This window comes from Periplaneta americana, chromosome 10 (genome assembly GCF_040183065.1).
Source record: "Periplaneta americana isolate PAMFEO1 chromosome 10, P.americana_PAMFEO1_priV1, whole genome shotgun sequence".
Classification (NCBI taxonomy): domain Eukaryota; kingdom Metazoa; phylum Arthropoda; class Insecta; order Blattodea; family Blattidae; genus Periplaneta; species Periplaneta americana.
Genome location: NC_091126.1, coordinates 51,640,280 through 51,650,389, shown reverse-complemented (window position 1 = coordinate 51,650,389; position 10,110 = coordinate 51,640,280). Strand labels below are relative to the sequence as shown.

The window sequence follows — 10,110 nt, the reverse complement described above, 5'->3', positions numbered from 1 at the left end:
TAATTTGTTCCCCTTTATTGATTTTGTAGACACCGGCATACCACTAGCTATAGCGCGTTTACCTCCTGTTCCGAAGATGTTCTCGTGCGTGGGTTCGATCTCCGCTTTGGTAGATTGCATGGTTTTGTATGTATGTATGTATGTATGTATTTATTTATTCACACTGCAAATGGGTATATACCCGGTGGCAGTGATAACTAATTACACTCAATAATGGCAATAATAAACACAACTAATAAAAATAAATTAATAAATTAATAATACCACTAATAATAATTAATAGTAATAATAATACTAAATTAAATGAAGCACGATCACTTAAAATAACATTTAAAGTAAATCTAATTTGTATCTTAACCCTAAGTTAGAACTAAAACTCACGAGTATGATATGTTCATATCTGCACAAGTACCTTTCACCAGTACACTCATTTCGCTGTCAACTCACTCACTGCACTAGAACTACGACACATTTCACTGATTCTATCCTGATTTCACTAACACTTCAAAAACATTTCACTGTTCAAATACTTTGCACTTCACTTACACAACACACTTCATCACTGATACAACACTGCAAATAGCAAAATATCAATTACACCCTTTAAATAGTGTGTATAATATGTTACCGTCTGTTAGAAAAGTCCTTAAGCCTATTTTAAATACATTTTTGGTTATAGGTAAAGCATTCCAGTCCCTGATAGTACGATTGAGAAAGAAAACTTTCCAGTGTCAGTCCTCTATCTTCTTTCCCTCAGTTTATGAGTGGTCGTTCCTTGAGTAATTTGGCGGCTGCAACCTATTTTTTTTTTATTTCTCTCCAGGCAGGCTCACCTCTATATGTTTTGAACATTGCGCATAATCGAATTCACGTTCTCCTGTCCGTGAGTGTGTCACATTTTAATGATGAATTTCTCCAATTGTAAAGCGAATGTCAAGTAATACCATAGCGATTCCTCGGACTCCTCACCAAATAATATCTTGCTATTAATTTTGTCCTCGTTAAATAATCTAGTAGTTGATACAGCGTCTTTAAATGACCAAGAAAAATCAAAACATTATTATTATTATTATTATTATTATTATTATTATTATTATTATTATTATTATTATTATTATTATTATTATTATTATTATTATTCAACCTAGCAAATGAAGTAAAATATTCTTTTGGGAGGTGTTTAAATTCATCCTCGCTATTATCAACATACAAAAATTTCTTCAAATACACTAGTGTTCGAAAGTTAAGCATAATTTTGTATTTTGTTACCAAACTATGAGAATGGTACAAAACATGTAAAAGACAATCACAAGTAATCTAGTATGTAATAGAGCAACAAAATATCACACTAATTTTTATTTATTGTGGCATAGAGACATATTTTTACAAAATTACAAAATCTGACTCACTACCACAACAATGATGGTGCTGAGCGGTAAAATGGGATGTGGTTACCACTCATGGCTACACACGCCTCGAAGCGGCGTGGCATCCCCTCTACAAGGTGGTTCAATAAGCTCTGCGAGAAGCTGTTCCCATTCCTCACGAAGAGCAATGCGGAGGTCTGGAATCGTTCTCGGTGGATGCTGACTGGTTGCAACTCGTCTTGCTAATGCATCCCAGGCATGCTCTATAGAGATCAAATCCGGAGACCTCGCTGACCAATCCATGTGGTGGTGGGTATATTCACCTTCAAGAAAGTTGTTCACCAGGTTGGTTCTAGGCCAGGGCCGGGCATGAGAGCGGCTCCATTAAGGGCCAGTACTACGACTCTCGGATAAAGTTCTAGTTTAAACTTATCCGGCAGATGGCATATTTATCCGGAAGTTGGGTTGTAATTGCGTACTACGACTTTTGGTTATGTGCAATCTGGAGGCTAAACTTTCAGATTAGCAATCCGGAAGGCAGAGTGGCAGATAGGCGTTATCCGGAGGTTGGAACTCTGTGTTGAAATCAAGATGGCTGCACGTCGTACAGCTGGTGATTTGAAGGATCAATTTAATTTTGATACTGATTCTGATGATAAGTTCTGGAGCAGATGCTTCGTTATATCAGAACAGCAAAACGAATTAGGCTGCGTCCAAATAATTTTGAAGAGTGGGATGACGAGAAATTTTTTAGACAGTTTCGAATAATGAAACCTACTACATGAAATCTATTATCAACTGAAACAAGACACAGATCGTAAGTACACAGTTAATAATAAGCTACACTATTTCTTTAGGTATTACATTAATATTTTGTATATAATAGCACTATAATAATTATTTTGAAGTAAAGTAACCTGTAATAGGCGTACAGTAGAAGTGAGGTTAGAATGTTGCTTCATGCAGGTGTTCTGTTGTCCTTACAAGGTATTAAGGTGATTGATATAATAATATAGGGCAACCTACAATAAGTTTCAAAATACTTTTATATAAAAAAATAATAATAACCGTATATAATATATCAAAATCCTTTATATGGTAAACTATCATTTCTTCACAATTGCGTTACCACTTTAAGATACAAATGTATTCACATATTTGGCTTCTAGTCAAGTCATATGTACTGTAAACGAAAGAAAAATTGAGTGCCGACACCAATTTCCAAAATAAAGGTGGAAAGTTGCTGTGAAAGTGGAGTCCGGTGGAGAGGTACGGGTAGGCAGGATCGCTCTGTCGAGATAGAAGGGGTAGGCGGCAGGGAAGGGCAGCACATTCATTTCATTACTGTGTTTCCTTACTAATTAAAGGGAAAAGACAAGTTTTCGTAAGATCGAGTTAGTGACAGGTTAGGTTAGTATGATTTGCATATATTTACAATTGTCTAAAAAAAAAAAAAGTCAAAACTACATCCAAACCTCTCTCTTCCAGGCTATCCTGTAGGGAGTCCTTGCCTTCTTTTGGTAACGCTATTGTAAAGATTTACCGGTAAAGGTGTAACCAAATCTAATTGTTTGTTCATTTTTCCAGAAATAATGCCTTATCTCCAATGGCCCAATTACTATTGGTATTGAGATTCTATGCCACTGGGAGAACATTGACAACAGTAGGAGATTTTTGTGGGGTCCACGAAGTTACAGCAGGAACTGTTGTCAATCGAGCTAGTGCTGCACTTGCTGCTTGGTTTAATTGAAGTGATGACTTTTAATGCTTCATTGGGAGTAGTTTTATTTGCTCCAGTAATTAAGTGCAAGGCTTGTTTTTTTCTTCCGAGGGATTCTATCTCTCTTTTTGATGCTGTTACGAATACTTCTGAATAGTATTTTAATTAGTCTTGATTAAAGTTTTCCTAGAACTGTCTGCTAGTTGTTTAGTCAACTCTCCGAAGATAGATTGGAATATCAATAAGGCATCACTCATGAGACAACTATCAGGAGATAATGTGGTAGGGTGGCAAGTTCCCTTCTCCTTCCTTGCATATATCGCTCGCCAGTAGGAGTAGGCCTAACATATTTCACTAATCAGACTTAAGATATGCTTGCTATATATTATTATTTAACAAACTGTAACAGTTTATTGAATTTTTAGACGTGACAGTTTTTCTTCATTTCCTGAAAGTTTTGGAATTGGCATTTATGTTTTGCAAGGGAGCTGTTTCATTCACGCTAGGCCTAGTGATTCATGTATGCAAACATATTCATATCGTTACTTTTTAAATATATTTTATTGCTGGGATCCCTCACAGTGATCTCTTAACAGGCTAATGCACTGTATCTGCAATTCAAATTTATTTTACATAAGCAAAATATGGTAAAACAACATTTTTCAAGAGGCACATTAATTGAACCGTCGGCTGGAACAACGTTATAAGTTACATTTGGTCAAATTTACAGGAGCTGCAAAAATGTGTATGCGTACAACTTTGTTCTTATGAGGGTAGCAAACTTTTGAGTGGACAGTTGCAAGCCAAGGAGTATAGCAAGGTAACATGACATACAACATTATTACACGGAAACACACCGAATGAAAATTTTGTAACTTACAACGTTGTTCCAGCTGACGCTTCAATTGTATTCAGGTACTCTGTGAATGTGTAATTAAAACAAGAGAGATGGACTATAGCTGCAATTAAATTTAAAATTTATTTATTTATTTTGTGTAAACAAAACACGACATTTTTCAGGAGACACAATAAGCATAATCATTTATTACATCCACTGTCTCATTATATATGCTATGGTACATGTCATATTTACAAATTAATAATATGCAGGCTAATACATAAGAATACATAGTAACTGTAATTAAACACAACACAAATACATATGCAAATACACAAAACTTGGAAAACTGTGGCAGAGCCAACTTCAGCTATAAGCCCCATTTGTTAGAGATCTGCACGGGCCATAATTCTTAGGCCCGGCCCATCTCGGCCTGATCTGAACCAGACCCGAACCCAACCAGAAACCTTAGATTAGCTTATAATTATCACCTGACTCGAACCTAATCCTGAAGACTAGCAGATAAAGCAGAGACCATAGGGATCAAGAACAGCTGCAAGAGATTATCACTCCATTAGAAGGATGAGAAGAAGTAATCTCCCAGTCATCCAGGTCAAACAAATCTGGTCAACAAAATTAAACATATTTTTTGTTAAAACATAAAGAATGGGTGATTATTGTAGCATTTACTTTCTGCCACTAATTGAAGATGTCCTTGTAGATGGACCACCCATTAAAGAGGAGGAAAAAGTAATGTAAAAACTCCAAATGTTACTTTTGATATTCCAAACCCCATCTCTTTCCAAACATAAGGACATGACTTACTTTTATTTCAAATCATTCTTTGTTATAATGTTAGCATCCAACTTTCAACTAATGTATTTTTTAAAGAAATCACTGTAATAGTATTGAAGTTCATGCATTTCTAACATCTCAAGTATAATTAAGTCAACATTAGACTTACAGTTCACAGATGGAGAAAGATTTTTCAATGTGGCTAATGCATTCCTCAGAGGCTTACTTTTTCTTTATTTTTTTTTAAGCATCCTTGGGGTGTAACTCGATCAGCTATTATCCCATTATCAGCTGAAATATTTAAGAGAGGGATATATGCTTATATTCAGACCTTTCTGGGTTTAGCCTATACTACTTACACTGAATAAACCAGTAATTTCACTTAAAACTTACTTTCATTACACTGTGTAGACACCCGTACAGTGGAAGACCTTCATCTGCTGCACCAGCTGACTCTGTAATATTTTAAGAGTGGAATTAATTCTTAAGATAATTAATTCTGGAGAAAGATGATGTTTTATTATAAATGTGTGGACACTTCAAAGTCAGCAGCTGTAACAGTATTGTATTTTCTAACGTGCTATTAATCCAAACTCATTTTTAACAATAAGAAAGTAAAGCTGCAATAAAAAAGAGAGAGAAAAAAACAAGCAAATAGTTCTATTGTAAATAGAGTGTAGTCAGTTTCTGTTTTATCTTATGAAAAGATATTTTTCAGTTTTTCTGTACACAAGAAATCATTCACAAGTTTCCTTACAGTAAAATTGAAATACAACTTAACATAATGTGGCCTAATCTGATTACAAACCCATTGCAGAGAAATCTCAAAATAAATTCTTCAGTTCAGTGTATTTTCTATTTTTAGGCCTACATTTATAAATTTCAAATTCCCACTCAAATCCCACATAATATTATAATACAATGATGTTTACTTTTTGTGACATCCATTTCTTGTGACCATTTCATCATTATGTACAATTTATATTTTAACATTTTTTTTTTTGCATCTAATTTATCTACTGCTTGCTACAGATTTCATATAGTATGTGTGTTAGTTTTATTTTCAACATGTTGGCTGAAAATGTGTTTACATGTTACAGCTATTCCAGATTGGAAAAGTAAGCATCATATGTAGAATGTGAAAGAACGTTTTGTAGTATAAATCAAATTACCTGGAGATATTGTTGGGATGTCCAGTTTCACTTCAAAAACTAAAGAATTGCACTGTGAACCTGAATGGTACTGTAAATAAAAAAGAAATAATAGTATTATAATGTAATACCGACATTAAATTAAATTTGTATAACAATTTTCAAGAATCTAATATTTTTTTTTTATCTCTAAAGCTCATCATCTCCTTCTTCTGACTCTTAATTCCTTACACACTAACCTCATTCGTGCTATTAGCTGCACTGGTATCAGTGGAACTTGGTTTAGTTACTACTTCGGCTGTAACAGAAGTAAGTAAATAAATAAATGAGTGAATGAATGAATGAATAAATAAATAAATAAATAAAAAGAATTCAAACTTGTGTTATACAATTTCCTCTGCTTATTATTTAATAATTGTATAACTTAACATATAAATGAACTTATGCATTGAATATGAATCAAAATCACTGAGAAATCACTCAATTGATAGGAGAATTAAATCACTTACCTTGGATAAGTTTGGATTTGGTTTTGCTTCAGTTGGAGGGGCTCCAATTGTTTGTAGCCTGCATTGTTTCTCTGCAGCAGCAATTTTATTTATGCTCTTTTCCAAGAATTCAAATTTGCTTCTCAGCTGTTTTCAGGTCCTTGTATTTGTGCTGATGTTACTATATTCTTCCAATGCTTCATTCTATAATACTAAAAAGGAAGTAAAACTAGGTTAATTCCATATGCAATCTACAACATTAGGAAATATACTGTATTTCTCTTATTCCCTTATCTAAGTTTCTATACCTAAATAAGCAAAAGCTTTTAATGGATGATTGTCAGTACAATATCAAACATATGACTATACTGTACATAGAAACTTTGGAAAAAAAACTTAATATCTGCTGTTTCTGTGTTATTTTACGAGGTGTTGAATGTGCATTACAAACAGATAGGCCTATTGCATTTTAGTGGAAACGTCTCTCCACCTCATGCTGTTCTTTTAAAAAATAACGTTAGGCCCTATCTGTGATCGAATGATATTATGGGCCTAATACAAAATATCCGCCCACTTATTAACAGTAAAATACGTAGGCCTAACATACTGAAATATTGATAATTTGCTAGGAACAATGTACCTTGCTGTACTAATGTTGGTTAGAAATCCCAGGCCAAAGACATCATTCATTATTATCAGTATCAGTGAACTTTTCTTTTTTAAACGAGTTATTGTGCCTTCGACCCATGATTTGCAGCCGTGAAGTACACTATTTCTAAAAAATTACCGAAATAGGCCCTATTCACTAATAATGTAGGCTATACAACAAACTGAAAGCACACTTAATATTAATTACAATACAAAAATAATTGCCACCTACACTTCTTGTGCAGTTACACGTGAATAAAACGATTATGGAGAAAAACGCACTTTTGCTGGAACCCGCACCCGTCCTGTTTAGGCCTATTAATTAAAACCAAAATACTATCATATGGTAGGAATTATTACTATTCGAAAAGAAACATAACCTTTAAAATCTTACCTTTTGCTTCCATGTAAAGTTTCTTCATACAGTATATGTAATTTTCTGTTCTTCACTCTGTTATTTTTTGGCTGGAGCTTCAGTATTATAATAAATAATAACAATAATGCTTACACTAAAACCTCAAAATAAATAGTACCATATAAACACGGAACATAAACATGAAATACGCGGGGAAAGGTATACCAACGCAATAAATTTCACTACATTTTCAGTAACTTCATTGCCAACGTAATAAAAATGTTACTATATCTTCCGGATAAGAATCCTGCAGTTAAAATCCGCTGGTAGTACAGAACAAAATATTTAACTTCCAGATTGCTAAACTGGAGTATACGAATCTGGAGCTTTAACAGGCGATCGTAGTACAGGCCCTTAGTCTGCCAGAGCTACTCTCGCTCCGCAAGGCACTTCAATTCCAAGCCAGAGCAGAACGCTCACGCAGTGGCGGACTCGCATTACAGCTACCTTCCCTGCATTAATATAACAAGAGCGACGGTTGTTCTAGTCATTCAGTCTGTCAGTATATAATAGTTTATAAGGATATTACATCAATCCATTGTACATTACAGAATTTATAACACTCTTATTAATTTAATGAAATAAACTTCGCTCTATGCACACACACAAATTATTAGGCCTTTTTACATAACCCATACGCACATACTGCAATCTCCTCACCACGGTTCTACGAGACAGGCGTATGGCTTCTATTTCCCCTACTTGCTGTGGACAGAGTTCATCTACCAATATAATTAAACATCTCTTGATGAAGTTACCTTCGTTGAATGTTTTCAATTCCTTTGCAATTTCGTGGCAAATTTTGTAGCTAATTCTCATAGCCGATTCACTAAGTGCTTTATTGTTATTCTGTTAATATATAATATAATATAATATAATATAATATAATACAATTTTATGACATGACATGATATGATATGATATGATATGATATGATATGATATGATATGATATGATATGATATGATATATGATATGGTATGGTATGATACATGATATGATATGATACATGATATGATATGATATGATATATGATATGACATGATATATGATATGACATGATATGATATGACCATAAATTAATACAACTTAAAGAAAATGTTTCTCAGGTACATTATATTAGAGTATTTATTCGATATTTATATTGCATTATAAGTTATTATAGTACATTTAGTAATATATAATTTTAAATTATACAAATATTATGATATAGGCCTATCATAGTATAGTATATTACAGTTCATGATATATAATATGATATATGATATATCATGAACTGTAATGTACTATACTATGATATATCATAATACTTGTATAATTTAAAATTATATATTACTGAATGTATAATAACCTATAATGCAATGTAAATATCAAATAGATACTCCAATATAATGTACCTGAGAAACATTTTCTTTAAGTTGTATTAATTTATGGCGTTCATTACCAACATACTTGTCATATTCAGTAGCATGTTGTAAAGAATAATGTCGTTGGATATTGAACCTCTTAATCAGTTGGAGTGTTTTATGCCAAATTAAACAATTTGCTAATCCACTGCTCTCTACCAAAAAGAACTCCTCCTCCCATAATACATTAAAAGCATTGGGAATAGCGGGACGGTTTAGTGTATGAGCGGAAGCTCCGTCTTCAAAGTTCGCCACCACTGCACCGACACTGAATGACGTACAGTATGCATACGTCAGAGCGCTCGCAAGACTCGCTCTTTAAAGCACATAGCGCTCATTTCTCAGAATCACGTAATGTGCCCAGCCCTGTTCTAGGCGGACGTGCATTATCATCCATGAAGATGAAGTGTGGACAACTGCATCTCTGAAAAGTCGCACATGCGGTTGCAGTACCTAGTCTCTGTACCTCTGGACATTAACAGTACCACCAGCTATGACCTACATATCTGTACGCCTATTGAACATTATGCTTGCCCATATGAGAACGCCACCATCACCAAATGAATCCCTTTACACGATGTTCATGGGATTAAACCGGCTTCTATATTCTCTCCAGATTACTATGCGACGGAAATCATTTTTCAAACTGAATCTGGACTCGTCTGTCATCTGTAAAGAGCTCGTTCCTACATTCAAGATCCAATTTCGACGTTGCTGACTGCACTGTAAACGGGACCGTCTGTGTACTGGAGTGAACGGGACACATACTGCTGGACGTCTGGCACAAAGACTGGCTGCCCTGAGCCTCCGCTACACAGTTTGCCGAGAAACTCTAACTCTGAGGAGGCTGCAAGCCCTGAGGATATATGGACCATATGAGACAAAGAGGGAGGCAAAAATAGGAAAGTTTGGAGAATGCTGGGTTTGCAGTGAAAGACCTGCCCTTGGGCAGAACACTGTATGAATAGAATCATACATAATCGCAAGAATATTTAGTTAAGGATTGTAACATATAACGTCATTTTAAATAACTTGCTATTTTATTTGTTGATGAACTGGCTATTTTTTGTTCAAAATTCAAATTAGTGTAGCTCTGAAAATATTGAGAATAGGACACATGTTTATATGAAACTTTTTGCTCAGAATGTCTTCAGAAATAAGCTCCGTGAGTGGTGGTAAGTCGTGAATCACCCTGTATAAATGTAATCACGCAATAAAAGGGTTTTAAAAACTCCCTGTCAATTTTTATTAACAAATATTTGTCTGCAGTAGACACTAGTAGC

At 34.3% G+C, this 10,110-nt stretch overlaps 2 long non-coding RNA genes across 2 annotated transcripts; one reads left to right on the top strand and one right to left on the bottom strand.

Annotated features, from left to right (window-relative positions):
• The first annotated feature begins 1,832 nt into the window (after positions 1-1,832).
• Positions 1,833-4,021, top strand: LOC138707683 (uncharacterized). The gene is made up of 2 exons (XR_011334313.1): positions 1,833-2,184; positions 2,955-4,021. It is a non-coding gene; the product is annotated as an uncharacterized lncRNA (long non-coding RNA).
• A 26-nt stretch (positions 4,022-4,047) lies between these two features.
• On the bottom strand, positions 4,048-7,777 carry LOC138707682 (uncharacterized). Its single transcript, XR_011334312.1, has 6 exons — positions 7,402-7,777; positions 6,381-6,571; positions 6,111-6,169; positions 5,893-5,962; positions 5,114-5,175; positions 4,048-5,011 (listed from the first exon to the last, which is right to left on the bottom strand). It is a non-coding gene; the product is annotated as an uncharacterized lncRNA (long non-coding RNA).
• Between the last annotated feature and the right edge of the window lie 2,333 nt (positions 7,778-10,110).